This window comes from Cervus canadensis, chromosome 12 (assembly GCF_019320065.1).
Source record: "Cervus canadensis isolate Bull #8, Minnesota chromosome 12, ASM1932006v1, whole genome shotgun sequence".
NCBI classification, from domain to species: Eukaryota; Metazoa; Chordata; class Mammalia; order Artiodactyla; family Cervidae; genus Cervus; species Cervus canadensis.
The window spans coordinates 73,446,488-73,462,056 of record NC_057397.1 but is presented as its reverse complement, the minus strand read 5'-3'; the positions used below and the strand labels follow the sequence as shown (position 1 = coordinate 73,462,056).

General features: G+C 39.2%; 1 protein-coding gene across 8 annotated transcripts in view; it reads left to right on the top strand.

Annotated features, from left to right (window-relative positions):
* RALYL (RALY RNA binding protein like) overlaps nt 1-15,569 on the top strand; it is a 773,956-nt gene that overhangs the window by 696,650 nt on the left and 61,737 nt on the right. The gene's annotated exons all lie outside the window — the stretch shown is intronic.

Here is a 15,569-nt window from a genome sequence, read left to right as displayed (position 1 = left end):
CTTGAAATATAACATGCTGCTTTTGGTGAAGAAATAAATTTCACTTCCAAAAAGAGTCATAGAGTATCTTTTCAGAGAAGCAGTATGCAAAATCGGTGCATGTTTTGAATATTTGAGCCCTGGGATAGCTAAGAGGGAAATAGTAGAAAGGCTAAAAGGGTAACTTTCCATACTATTCTAAATCAGGAGATTGGTGTCTGAAAACATACATAATGTCATAAAAGCATAATATTGATATAACCTCACATGAATTAATAAAAAGTAGAGCTACACACCTCCCAACTGAACACATTGTTAAGTTTTTATATGGACAGATCCAAAAAATTTTTGTTACGAGAATATTATTCCTAAGGTAAAGATAGCAGTTTGCATTTCTTGAGGTTGCAGTCTACAGAGAAGAGACAGACAGTAGCAAGCGAGGTAAAATCTGAGGTTTTAACGCGGTAGATTGTCACTATGTCAAAGAATAAAGTAGAACCAAGCAACAGAGAGAGAGGAGAGCTGTGTTTCACGGGATGGTGTGTGGCCGCCTCTCTGACAAGGCGCTGTCTGAGCAGAGAGCCCGTGGAAGCAGGGGAGGAGTGTGCGCGTGGGGCTGTTGGCGGCAGAGCATCTGCGCAGAGAGAAGGGTCAGTGCCGAGACCCTGCCCTGGACCAAGGAGACCAGGGCCGCAGAGTGAAGAGGAAACGGGGTGGGAGATGAGGCAGAGGCAAGGCGGGTTCCGGTGTAGCCCCTTAGGTCCCCGGAGGGGGTTTCCAGTTACTTTGCTTCTGGCCTTCAAGACAAGCAAAGCAAATCCTTTATCTTAATTTTACTCATGGGTAAGCACAGAGCAGCTAAATCATCAAGCGAAGAACTGACTCATTGGAAAAGTCCCTCATGTTGGGAAAGATTGAAGGCAGGAGGAGAAGGGGACGACAGAGGATGAGATGGTTGGATGGCGTCACTGACTCAATGGACATGAGTTTGGGTAAACTCTGGGAGTTGGTGATGGACAGGGAGGCCTGGCGTGCTGCAGTCCATGGGGTCGCAAAGAGTTGGACACGACTGAGGGACTGAACTGAACTGAACTGAACTGAAGCACAGAGAATGTTCCATAGTTGGATGGTAGAGCCAACACTAAACCCATGTTCCTTCATCCTCATCCCTACATATGCTGTCTACGCTAGAACATTGCCTTGTACCTTTGTGCCATCAGAAATACTAAGAAAGAACACTGTTGAGATACTTTGTTTTTATACGAAGAAGTGTGAAAAATAGTTACCCTCAGCACTGTTGCTTCTGTTAACTAAGTTTGGTACACTCAATTTGAATTAGCTAATCTAAACTAAATAGCAAATTACGTGGATTTACATTTCCCCATATACTGACTCATCCATTTATCTAATTCTTCTGTGGATAAAAAAATGTGAATTCTCTTTTTGAGTCTTAGTAATAAAAGAAAATGAGTTTCTGCAACAATCTCTAAACAATCTTATATGCTGTCTATTTTTAAAAACAAAGAAAGTTCTTGAATTTGGTTCTTGCTGTGGAAAATTGAGCATTGAATTGTCTGCTATGTTTATAGAAGACTTTTTTTTTTTTTTTTTTTACCATAGTTGTATTAAGTTAATTTTAAATAGAAATACCTTGAGCATCTGTGGATGCTTTGCCCTGGAGTCACTTTTAGAACACTGTTTAGCAATGGGAGTATTATTGATGTTTTGGCCATGGCAGTTCTACGTTGTGTAAGAATATTCCAAGCTTTGCAGAACATTCAGCATCCCTAACTTTCAAACCTTCAAGGCCAGCAGCACTCTTCAGTCTTTCTAACAACTGTATGTGTGCTTATGCATTTCTGTTTTCCTTAAGGAGATGTAACCACCCTGGTTTAGAACCAGTGGTTTCTGGCCATTCTTGGGCAAATGCAGCTTTGTACAACTCAACCACTTGATTGCCGTAAACAGTTTTGCAGCGAACAGTGATAGTTTCCAAGGGTTATTTTGGTGTAAATATCTTGATCTTCAAATGGTTAACTTGTTTCTGGCCTCTTATTTTTGATTTCTAATCTCTTGGGTCATAGAGAGAGAATGTGAGTTATAAAATCTTTTTTGAGTACCTTAGAATTTCTCTTGGTTTCATAATAACGAGATTTTGTGAGTGGGAAATAGAATCTATTTTCTGCCTTTGGTACAATACTATGTGTGTCTTTTATCTTGTTGGTTGTATCATCCGATTATCTGTAGACTCTGTTCTTTTGTGGCAAATTGATGAGTGAAATTCTGAAAGTGATTACTTAAAATTCTCTACCAATTAGTGACCTTATAAAGTTCTTCTTTCCTTGAGGTTTTATTTTATATTCCATGTTGCTTGGCTGGTATTTATATGATGTTTTACAGTAATAGTTAAATGATAGCTAACATTTTTTTGATGTTTGTTCTATGGTAGCTATTGTTTTAAACACATTATTAATACATACATTTTCATGTATAAATTAAATATATTAATTCATTTGTTTCTCATAACTGCCAATAACTGAAGTATTGTTATCATTCCCATTTTATAAGTGTGGAAAAGTTAAGTAATATCCCTAAAGTCACAGAGCTATTTAATAACAGAGCCCGGAACCACGGCCTGATTCTAGAGCATCTGTTTCTAGAGTATAGGATCTTATGTCTGTGCCCTTTTTAGTGCTGCTTCTCTAAAACTTCTTGGAGAATTGTCATATTCACATTTATATAATACTTCATTTTCTATCTGTACTCTAGAATTTTGCTTTTTTCGATACGTTGCTTGGTTCTTTACTGATAAGACTCTCTTTTGGTTTGCATTTCCCTAGTCTACCATTTATTTTCCACCTTTCTTTGTCATTAGTTTCCCAGGACACATGTGATAAATTATGACAAACTGCATGGTTTAATGACAGATATTTAGAAGTTGAACATCTGAGATCAAGGTGTCGCAGAGCTCTGCTCTGTCTCTGGAAGTTGCACGGACAGTCTGAGACTGTCTTCTGGACAGTCTGTTCCATGCCTTTCTCCTAGCTTCTGGAATGCTGCAATCCTTGGCATGCCTGGGTTTACTGACCAAATGCTCCGGTCTCCTCCTCCATCATCACACATGCTTTTCCTCTGTGTCTTTGTGTCTATGCATCTTCTCCTTTTTTTATGAAGACGTTAGTCATATTGAACTAGGACTCACTCAATAACATTGTGATTACATCTACAAAGATATATTTTCAAATAGGTAACATTTCCAGGTACTGGGATCGGGACTTATCTTTTGAGAGAACATTTTAACCAACACCACTATCACTTTATTTTTGCATTAATTTTTTCCTAAAATAACATATCTGGGCCTTGTTTTTGAAAGCAATATGAAAGTCTTTGTTTTTTACAGGGAAATTTAATTATTTTATGTATGTTTTACTCACTAGCTTGTTAGATTAGTTTATATTTCATCCATCCTAACTCCAAGGATTTAAATTATCGTTTCCTCTTTTCTTCCTTTCCTTATGCTTGTTTAATGAATTTGCTTTTAATTCTATCTCTTCCCTCACAACAGTCTTAATTTGGATATTCTACGACATCCCTCTTTTTCATTCGTGACTATAATAATATATTAAACTTTCATAGATAAAACTACTTTATTTATTCCTCTCCTAAAATCAAACAATACCTATTCTAACTTGCATCGAAGACATGGATTTTAGAAAGACTGTACTCCATCACTCCCAAACCACACATGTTCCCTGCCCCTTGAGCCTTCCTCCCAGCCCCCACCACGTCCCGCCCCTCTGGGTTGTCACAGAGCGCCTGGTTGAGCTCCCCGTGTTGGACACCTTCCCACGAGCTTCCTGTTTTACGTACGGTAATGTATGTTTTTCAGTGCTGCTCCCTCAATTCCTCCCGTCCTCTCCAGCCCCCACTGTGTCCACAAGTCTGTTCTTTATGTTGCATCTTTATGCCCTGCAAATAGGTTCCTCAGTACCATTTTTCTAGATTTCATACATATGCATTAAATGTTTGATATTTGTTTTTCTCTTTCTGACTCACTTCACTCTGTATAACAGGCACTAGGCTCATCCACCTCACTAGAACTGACCCAAATTCACTCCTTTTTATGGCTGAGTAATATTCCATTGTATGTACGTACCATGACTTTATTCATTCATCTGGCAACAGACATCTGGTTGCTTCTGTGTCCTAACTATTGTGAATAGTGCTGCAGTGAACTTAAGGGTACATGTGTCCTTTTGAATTATGGTTTTCTCAGAGTATATAGGGCTTCCTAGGTAGCTCAGCTGGTAAAGAATCCACCTGCATGCAGGAGTCTCTGGTTTTTTTCCTGGGTTGGGAAGTTCCCCTGGAGATGATGGGACAAGCTACCCACTCCAGTATTCTTGGGCTTTCCTGGTAGCTTAGATGGTAAAGGATCCGCCTGTAATGTGGGAGACCTGGGTTGAATCCCTGAGTTGGGAAGATCCCCCGGAGGAGGGCCTGACAACTCATTCCCATATTCTTGCCTGGAGAATTCTCAGAGACGGAGGAGCCTGGTGGACTACATTCCATGGGGTCCCAAAGAGTCAGACATGACTAAAGATAGCAAAGGGTATATGTGGTAATAGTGGGATTGCTGGGTCATGTTGTGGTTTTATTTCTAGTATTTTAAGGAATCGCTATACTGTTCCCTATAGTGGTTGTATCAATTTACGTTCCCACCAGCAGTGTAAGGGGGTTCCCTTTTCTCCACACACTCTCCAGCATTTATTGCTTGTAGATTTTTTTAATGATGGCTATTCTGACTGGTGTGAGGTGATACCTCATTGTAGTTTTGATTTACATTTCTCTAATAATGAGTGATGTTGCACATTTTTTTCATGTGTTTATTGGCCATCTATATGTCTTCTTTGGAGAAATGTCTATTTAGGTCTTCTGCCCATTCTTTGATTGGGTTGTATTTTTTTTTTTCCGATATTGAGCTGCATGAACTGCTTATGTATTTTGGAGATCAATCCTTTGTCGGTTGCTTCATTTGTAATTATTTTCTCCCATCCTGAGTGTTGTCTTTTCATCTTATTTATGGTTTCCTTTGTTGTGCAAAAGCTTTTATGTTTATTTAGGTATCATTTATTTATTTTTGTTTTTATTTCCATTACTCTAGGAGGTGGGTCATAGAGATCTCACTGTGACTTATGTCAGAGTGTTCTGCCTATGTTTTCCTCCAAGAGCTTTATAGTTTCTGGTCTTACAATTAGTTCTTTAATCCATTTTGAGTTTATTTTCTGTTAGGAAGTGTTCTAATTTATTCTTTTACACATAGCTGTCCAGTTTTCTCAGCACCAACTATTGAAGACAATGCCTTTTCTCATTGTATATTCTTGCCTCCTTCATCAAAGATAAGGTGCCTATAGGTGCTGTGTCTGTCTCTGGGCTTTCTATCTGGTTCCATTGGTCTATATTTCTGTCTTTTGTGCCAGTACCATACTGTCTTGATGACTGTAGCTTTGTGGTATAGTTTGAAGTCAGGAACATTGATTCCTCCAGCGCCATTCTTCTTTCCCAAGACCTGCCAGAATGCTTTGTATTTCCCTCAGTGGCAGATTCAGAGGCATTGCTTTCAGTAATATTTGTTAAATTCTAAATATATATTAAACAACTCCCTGTAATAATGTTACACCTCACAATTATAGTGTAAAGAAAAAAATGGTAAAAATAAAAGTGCAATTCTTACATTAAACAAAACTAAGCAAAGCACATAAATATAATATATGAATTTAATGGAGATGACATATAATAACCTATTACATAGAGAGCAGAAATGTGTAAAAAGTAGAAATGGAGGACAAAGAAAAAGAAGGTTAAATACTAGGTTTAACTGTGCTTAGTCATTCAGTCATGTCCGGCTCTTTGTGACCCCATGGACTGTAGCCCCCAGGCACCTCTGTCCATGGGGATTCTCCAGGCAAGAATACTGGAATGGGTTGCCATGCCCTTCTCCAGGGGATCTTCTCAACCCAGAGACCAAACCCAGGTCTCCCACATTGCAGGTGGACTCTTTACCATCTGAGCCACCAAGGAAGCACTAGGTTTAACTAGCAGGCCTCTTCTAAAGAGATCTTTGTCATGAGGGACAAGCATAAGATATGAACATAAAGTTAGCATCAGCATCAGTTCCTCACAGACTGTGGTTTTTCACAGTGGTTTTTATTTGCATTTCCCTGATGATTAATGATGTTGAGCATCTTTTCATGTATCTGTCAGCCATCTGTATGTCTTCTTTTGGAAAATGTCTATTCAGACCCTCCACCCATATTTTAATCAGAATTTTATTTATTTATTTATTTTTGCTATTGAGCTGTATGAGTTCTTTGCATATTTAGCATATTGGCCTCTTATCAGATATGATTTGTAATTATTTTCTGCCACTTATTAGGTTGCCTTTTTATTTTTTTTTTAATTGCTGTACAGAAGCTTTGATGTTTGCTATAGTTATTTGCTTATTTTTCTTTTGTTGCTTTTGCTTTTGGTGTCATATTCAAAATATCATTGCCTGGACCTGTGTCATGGAGGTTACTGCCTACATTTTCTTCTGGGAGGCTTATGGTTTTAAGTCTTGCATTCAAGTCTTTAATCCGTTTAGTTAATTTGGGGGTGTGGTGTAAGAAAGTGGCCCAGTTTCATTCTCTTGTGTATAGTTGTCCAGTGTTCCCAACGCCATTTTTTGAGGAGACTCTTCTTTCCCCTTGTGCATTTTTTGCTCGTTTGTCATAAATTAATTGACCACTTATGGGTGGGTGGTTGTTTTCTGGGCTCTCTGTTTTGTTTGCTGATCCACACGTCTGTTGTTGGGCCAATACTATTCTGTTTTGATTACTTATACCTTTGGAATATAGTTTGACATCAGGGAGCATTATGCTTTTTTCAGCCTTCTTCTTTCTTAAAATTGCGTTAGTGATAAAGTCCCATTTTGTGGTTCCATACAAGTTTTAGAATTGCTTGTTATATTTTTTATTCTGCAGACAATCTCGTCTTTCTCATGTGTCATCAATGGAAAATTTCTTCCTGTCTCTCCTCCTTTTGACACATATTTGCATGTGTGGGCTCTAATTTCTGTCCCCTGTGTCCTTATCATTCTTTTTTGTTTGATTGCTTCTATGTTTACTCTTCTTTATTGTGTGATGGTTTCTTTCAACCTTTGCTCTCCTAAATTTGCTTTTTTAGCAGTTTTACTAATAACACTTTTTTATTCAAAAATCAAGTGTTTAGTTCTAGAAATTCTTATTTTATTTTGCTCCTGTTTAAAGGTTGCTGCTGCTATGCTTTGTTCAGTCATGTCTGACTGTAGCCCACCAGGCTCCTTTGTTTATGGAATTTTCAGGCAAGATACTGGAAAAATACTAGATCAGGTTGCCATTTTCTACTCTAGGGGATCTTCCTGACCCAGGGATCAAACCCGTGTCTCTTGCATCTCCTGCATGGGCAGGTGGATTCTCTACTACAACAAGCCTGATTCTTTACCTGAGAAGCCTGAATAAGGGTTAAGGCCATGGAACTTTTATTAACATTTTCTATCACTGGTTTTGCTTCTATAGTATCCATCTCCTTCAGTTATTTGCCTCATCTCTCTCTTGCAAAACGGGGCTCCCCTGATAGATTAGTTGGTAAAGAATCCACCTGCAATGCAAGAGACCCCAGTTCTATTCCTGGATCGGGAAGATCCCCTGGAGAAGGGAAAGGCTACCCCCTCCAGTATTCTTGGGCTTCCCTTGTGGCTCAGCTGGTAAAGAATCCGCCTGTAATGTGGGAGACCTGGGTTCGATCCCTGGATTGGGAAGATCCCCTGGAGAAGGGAAAGGCCACCCACTCCAGTATTCTGGCCTGGAGAATTCCATGGACTGGATAGTCCATGGGGTCACAAAGAGTTGGACACGACTGAGCGATTTTCACTCTCTTGCAAAAGCCTGCTCTGTTAGTCACTTGCTTTCTTGTATAATTCCCTGACGTTTGTGCATCTGAAGCTATGTTGGTCCCTCAGGAAGTGAGGAACTAAAAGTCAATGCTCTAATCACCTTGAGCAGTAGCTATCTTGGGCCTCTGTTAGGACATGTGAGAAGACTTCTTTGCTCACCAGTATAAGTGAAGTCGCTCAGTCGTCTCCGACTCTTTGCAAAGCCCATGGACTGTAGCCTACAAGGCTCCTCTATCCATGGAATTTTCCAGGCAATAGTACTGGAGTGGGTTGCCATGTCCTTCTCCAGGGGATCTTCCCGGCCCGGGGAATGAACCTGGGTCTCCCGCATTGCAGGCAGACGCTTTACCATCTGAGCTAATTGTCCACTCAACAGTGCCTCTCCCCACAGGGAGCGCCTCTAGTGTCGATGGGACTCTCAGGCTCTCCCAGACTATCCAGGACTATCCGTTGCAAGGTGTTAGGTATACTCCTCACCACTCTAAGAGAATGTAATGGACTCCTTCTTGCCCAACCTGCCCAGGGAACATTAACATTCTTTCCAGTCTTCCAGGAGAGGCAAGTTAGCCCTTTTCTGAACATCTATAAATTTAGTGTCTTTTCTTGCCCCTGCATGTGCAAACACTCCAACCTCATGCCTTTTCTCAGAGGCTATGAGGTCTCATAGGTATATATGGATGCTCCTTCAGTTTCCATGTCAGCCAGTTTATCTTACTTTATTATTTAATTTAATATTATATTTTGGGGGTAGAGTCATCCAGGCATAGCATGTTTCTATCTCTCAGAAATCCCCAAGTACTGAAAAGTCTAACGACTTTTTTTACATTGGAATAAATCAGTAATGAAAGGACGTTTGCAGAAGCACAAATTGCCAAAGTCAGCTACTTGAGAACATAATCCAAACTAGCTTTCTGTAAAGACCATCTAGTAAAATAATTATTTGAAATTTATTATGGATGTATTAATTCTCAAATATGCTAATTTAAATACAATTAATAATATTTAAAGGCAACAGACTGATCAGTTCTGTGCACTTTTCATACAGTTCTATATATTTAAAGACTCAGTTCACAAAAACTGTAGTTTAGTGTTATTTTAGTGAAACATGAATCTAAACAAGATTTATATACTTAATCGGCAAGATTAACTAGACTCACAATTGTACATTCTCTCTGAAAGTATATTAGCAGACTATATTATACATAGAACTATGTATATATGAGTATATATGAGTGAATACAAACATTGATTATTTGATAGTACTTTTACAATTAGCCTGGTCTGTGGGAACAACAATAATTTTCAAATTCAAATCACACATGAAAAACTTCAGTGAAGTGTGAAATATACTATGTTAATATTGGCTTAAGTGAATGACTATTTGCCGAGGTATATATTTTGCTCCTTTATTAATAACTATTTCCCAGTACTAAATGATTTGGTAAGTTTAGAGGAGGAAGAAATTAATGTTATAGCTTAGGCAATTTGTCATTTCTTATTTCAGAATTTTTAATAATGCTTAATTCTACTGAGGAGAAAAACTATATAAAGAAAATATATTAGTGCTGTAATTTGCCAAGGTTGAATACTGATAAGCTTTTTAAATGGATTGCTCTTTTAAAAAATTACATCACCACTAGGTATTTCTGTCCCTTTTCAAATCAACTTGAGCTAAAACTATAACCAGCTTGTCCCATTCCATATCATAGAATCATAAAATAAAGATGTGATGTTGCTAATAAACACTTTATAAAAGAGAAGACATAAACATCTATGAGCTTTGGCAGATGTTCTTAGTAGAAAAAAATCACCCTTTTGAAAAAAATATAATATTAAATAAATTTAAGTAATTAATTTAAATCCTAAGGTCTAGCAAGAGAAATCCCAATAAATTTTTATGCCTTTGGAGTTCTGTTGGTGCAGTTTTTAGTGACATACAACTGTAAGATCCCTGAAACACCTAAGAGGCAATTAAAGGCAGTTCAATTAAATTTAAGAAGTAGTAGTTGAGACCTTATCCTCAACACTAAGGAAGTGTTGTGTTGGTTTTTCCCCCCAAACCTATATGATTTTAGTACAGAGTTGAAGCATCAATCAGAGAAACAAATGTTAATATCCAGCAAAGTATCACTAAATATCCCTTTTCGTCCATCATTTTGGCCAAGGTATTTATTATGCTTTTAAATATCTGGCCAGCAGGGTTAGAGAAGGCTTAGTAGAGAATACTGAATTGTGCCTAGAAGGATAGGACGATTTGGAAAGAAAGTACGAGAGACTTCTGTTTCCCTGAGTGGAGAAGAGCAGAAGCTTTACTCTCAGATTGTCTGGGGTGGAATTCTTGTTGCACAACGTACTAACACTGTGGTCGTGAGGAAATCCTCTAATCCCTGTGTGCTTCTATTTATTTCCTATCTGTAAAATGGAAATAGTAGTACTTTATATATAACACTTTGTCACGGGAATTGAATGACTGATGCATGTAAAGTTCTTAGGCAAGTCTTGTCAAACAGTGAATGGTTGGGGAGGTTTGTTGTCACTGTTAGGTAAGAGGATGGGGTATGAAATTGCTGTAACTTGAATCCAGTCGTGGCTCTGCCGTTTGCAAGCTGTGTGCTTTGCGGGAAGATTCCTTGTTTGCTGTGCCTTAGTTTCCTCATCTATAACGTGGGAATGATAATCTCACCACCATTTCCATAAAGTTTGTGGGAGGATTAAATGAGTTAACACGTGCAAAGCTCTTAGAATAGTGTCTCCCATATGAAAGACTTAAGAATAAGCCTCAGTGATAATAATATTGTTATTATTACTGTCCGAAGCAAAGATTTATCACTAGCAGTGTCAGTTAAGAAACCAAGGATATTATGATTAAACAAAACAAAAGATAAAGACGGTTAACAGGAGAGTGAAAAACCGTGGAGACTATTGAAGGGTTGAAATTTTATGCAGGGCTGAGGGGAAAGACTCTCAGAAAAGTTCTGTCTGATCAAAATGACATTAATAGTTTAAGAAACTTATGTGATGGTTGTGTTCACATGCTGAGGCTGCCGTAACAAAGTACCACACCCTGAGCGGCTTAGAGGACAGGATCTGTGTCCTCAGAGCTCGGGAAGCTGGGAGTTGGAGATCCAGGTGTCGCTCATGTTGGTTCCTTCGAAGGGCCTGAGGGAGGCGTCTGGGTGCCCCCCTCCTTGGCGTGTTGGTGGCTATCTTCTCCCTGAGTCTCCACGTCTTTGGCCTTCTGTATATGTGTATTTTTTAGGGTTCTGGTTGTACGGGATTAGGGCCTCCTGGGTCTGGTGACCTCCTAACTTGATTACCTCCTTAAAAATGCCCTGTGTCTAAATAGAGTCACACTGTGGATGGCATTGGGGCCAGAACTGTCACATATAAAATTTGAGGTGGATACAGAACTCATCACATAACACAGGGTTAGGTGCGTATGAAATAAGCTAAATGTGGAGATCTCAGCATACACTTCAACTCTTTACATTTTGATAATCAACTTCTTGGATATTTTTTACTTAGCTCATCCTGGTAAACACACGGAACTTCTCAGACACATGTGGCTTCACAGTCTGGACACTGACAAGCACTTGGTGTAAACAGAGTAATAAGTCCTTGCTGAAATCACCACCTGATATTTAGCCACACAGCAGCCAGATCAAAACAGTTACAGCGTGTTTAAAATGAATAAATACATTTGTGAGCGTCTGCGCTTGGCTTTTCTGCTAGGTTTTAATGTGGCTCATTAACATAACCAGACTTTAAAATGCAGGCAGAAAAGAAAGAAAATGTTTGATAAAATCTTTATATCAACATGGCCTTTGAGCATTTGAAATGGTTTTCTCAGTTCCACTGTTGTTGTCTTTGCTCCATCCCCCAGCCGTGTCTGACTCCTTGTGACCCCGTGGACCGCAGCACTCTAGGCTTCCCTGTCCTCCACCACCTCACAGAGCTTGCTCAAACTCATGTCCGTTGCAACAGCGATGCCATCCAATGATCTCATCGTCTGTCACCCCCTTCTCCTCCTGCCTTCAGTCTTTCCCAACATCAGGGTCTTTTCTAACAAGACAGTTCTTTGCTTTTCAGGTGGTCAACGTGTTAGAGCTTCAGCTTCAGCATCAGTTCTTCTAACTCAGGATTGATTTATTTAGGATTGACTGGTTTGATCTCCTTGCTCTCCAAGGGACTCTCAAGAGTCTTCTCCAACACCACAGTTCAAAAGAATGAATTCTTCAGTGTTCAGCCTTTTGTTATGGCCCACTCTCACATCCATACACGACTACTGGAAAAACCATAGCTCTGACTGTACAAACCTTTGTCAGCAAAGTAATGTCTCTGATTTTTAACACGCTGTCTAGGTTTGTCATAGTTTTTCTTCCAAGGAGCAAATGTCTTAAATTCATGGCTGCAGTCATCATCTGCAGTGATTTTGGAGCCCAAGAGAATAAAGTCTGTCACTGTTTCCAATGTTTCCCCATTATTTGCCATGAAATGATGAGATCGGATGCCATGACCTTCGTTTTTTGAAAGTTGAGTTTTAAGCCAACTTTTTCACTCTCCTCTTTCACTTTCAACAAGAGGCTCCTTAGTTCCTCTTTGCTTTCTGCCATAAGGGTGGTGTCATCTGCATATCTGAGGTTATTGATACTTCTGCCAGCAATCATGATTCCAGCTTGTGCTTCATCCAGTCCAGCTTTTTGCATGATGTACTCTGCATATAAGTTAAATACACAGAGTGACAATATGCAGCCTTGACATACTCTTTTCCAGATTTGGAACCAGTGCACTTCTCCATGTCCAGTTCTAACTATTGCTACTTGACCTGCATACAGATTTCTCAGGAGGCAGGTCAGGTGATCTGGTATTCCCATCTCTAAGAATTTTACAAAGTTTGTTGTGATCCACATAGTCGAAGGCTTTAGCGTAGTCAATGAAGCAAAAGTAGATGTTTTTTCTGAAATTCTCTTGCTTTTTCTATGATCTAACAGATGTTGGCAGTTTGATCTCTGGTTCCTCTGCCTTTACGAAATCCAGCTTGAACATCTGCAAGTTCTTGGTTCATGTACTATTGAAGCCTAGCTTGGAGAATTTTGAGCATTACTTTGCTAAACGGAAATGAATTTAATTATGTGGTAGTTTGAACATTCTTTGGCTTTGCCCTTCTTTAGAATTGGAATGAAAACTGATATTTTCCAGTCCTGTGGCCACTGCTGAGTTTTTCAAGTTTGCTGGCATATTGAGTGCAGCACTTTCACAGCATCATCTTTTAAGATGTGAAATAGTCAGCTGGAATTCCGTCACCTCCACTAACTTTGTTCATAGTGATGCTACCTGAGGCCCACTTGACTTCACACTCCAGGATGTCTGGCTCTAGCTGAGTGATCACACCATCATCGCTATCTCTTTTGTATAGTTCTTCTTGTATTGTTGCCACCTCTTCTTAATATCTTCTGCTTCTGTTAGGTCCATACTGTTTCTGTCCCTTATTGAGCCCATCTTTGCATGAAATTTTCCTTTGGTATCTCTAATTTTTTTGAAGAGATCTCTAGTCTTCCCCATTCTATTGCTTTCCTCTATTTCTTTGAATTGTTCACTTAGGAAGGCTTTCTTATCTCTTCTTGCTATTCTCAGAACTCTGCGTTCAAATGGGAATATCTTTCCTTTTCCCCTTTACTTTCGCTTCTCTTCTTTTCTCGGCTGCTTGTAAGGCCTCCTCAGACAGCCGTTTTGCCTTTTTGTATTTCTTTTTCTTGGGGATATTTTTGGCTCATCACCTCCTGTATAATGTCACAAACCTCTGCCCATAGCTCTTCAGGCACTCCCTCAGATTTAATCCCTTGAATCTGTTTGTCACTTCCACTGTATGATCATAAGCGATTTGATTTGGGTCATACCTAAATGACCTAGTGGTTTTTCCCTACTTTCTTCAGTTTAAGTTTGAGTTTTGTAATAAGGAGTTCAAAATCTGAGCCACAGTCAGCTCCCCGTCTTGTTTTTGCTGACTGTATAAAGCTTTGCCACCTTCAGCTGCAAAGAAAATAATCAGTCTGATTTCAGTATTGACCATCTGGTGATATCCATGTGTAGAGGCATCTCTTGTGTTGTGGGAAGAGACTGTTTGCTATGACCACTGTGCTCTCTTGACAAAACTCTGTTAGCTTTTTTTTTTTAGCTTTTTTTGTCATGCTTCATTTTGAATTCCAAGGCCAAACTTGCCTGTTACTCCAGGTATCTCTTGATTTCCTACTTTTGCATTCCAGTCCCTTATAAGGAAAAGGACATCTTTTTTGGTGTTAATTCTAGAAGGTCTTGTAGGTCTTCACAGAGCCATTCAACTTCAGCTTCTTCGGCACTAGTGGTTGGGGCATACAGTTCTACTGTAGAATTTATGTTTTTTCATTGTGCTCCACTAACAGCGCTAGAAAAGTTGTAATTGTTCCAGAAAGAAAAAGAAAGAAAGTTGTAGAAGGAAATGGCAACCCACTCCAGTACTCTTGCCTGGAAAATCCCATGGACAGAGAAGCCTGGTGGGTTATAGTCCATGGGGTTGCGAGTAGGACACAACTGAGCATGTTGTTCCAGGGTGGGATTATAAAAGTTTGTGAGCACTAGGTCCAGTCAGTAAAACGTAATGTTTCTAGCCTCTGTTTCTTTCTCTTCTGTTCTTGTCCTAGGCCTGGGCCTAATAAGCAGATCCTTGACTACTCTAATAGTCTCTTACAAATTAATTTTCCTGACTCTGTATTCTCCCCCAATCTCATTAATTGCATGACCAACTGCAAGATTATTCTAAACTAAATGCTTTGTCACTTGCTCACTCAAAACTCAAAATTACTATCATTTAGCAGGTAAGAATCCAAACTCTACATTGTAGTTCCCCAGGCATATCTGGTCTTCCATTCCTGGCACTGACATTCCCAGTTGTCAGCTACTCTCCTCCTAGTTTAATTGAACACGTAAATGTTTCCAGACTCATGTTCATGTACCTCCATATGAAAGTCCTTTCCTTTATCACAAGAAATGTGTTACCAACACATTATCTACCTCTTATAGACAAATAAGTGTCATTCATGAAATTACCTGTCTTTCAAATCCAACCCAGGTAATACCATTCTTGTGAAACAAGTTTGGACCCTTCTGTGCCACAAACATGGTATCTGTCCTCTAAAGCCAAACCAGTTATTCATCTTCCTGATTAGGATACTTAAGCCTTTCTGCTTAATTTTAAAGCTATTTCCATGAACATCTAATCATTCCATTTTAGATTACAAATTTGTCCTTCAAGTCACCTTTGCATTGCACAAAGTATATTCTCAAATATTTATAGAATGTGTGTCATCAGTATTATTTCGGCTTTTTGCATTTTTCTTTTTTCTGTACATGTCATAGTTGACCATGAACTACATCTTTAGAATTCTACTTAGTTGTTATTTTTGTTTAGTCTGTAAGTCACGCCTGACTCTTGCGACTCCATGGACTATAGCCTGCCAGGCTCCTCCTTCCATGGGATTTCCCAGGCAAGAAAACTGAAGTAGGTTTCCATTTCCTTCTCCAGAGACATAATCTTTAGTAATCAGATCTAATCTTTCCAAGCTTCCAGCTTGTCTGTATTAGG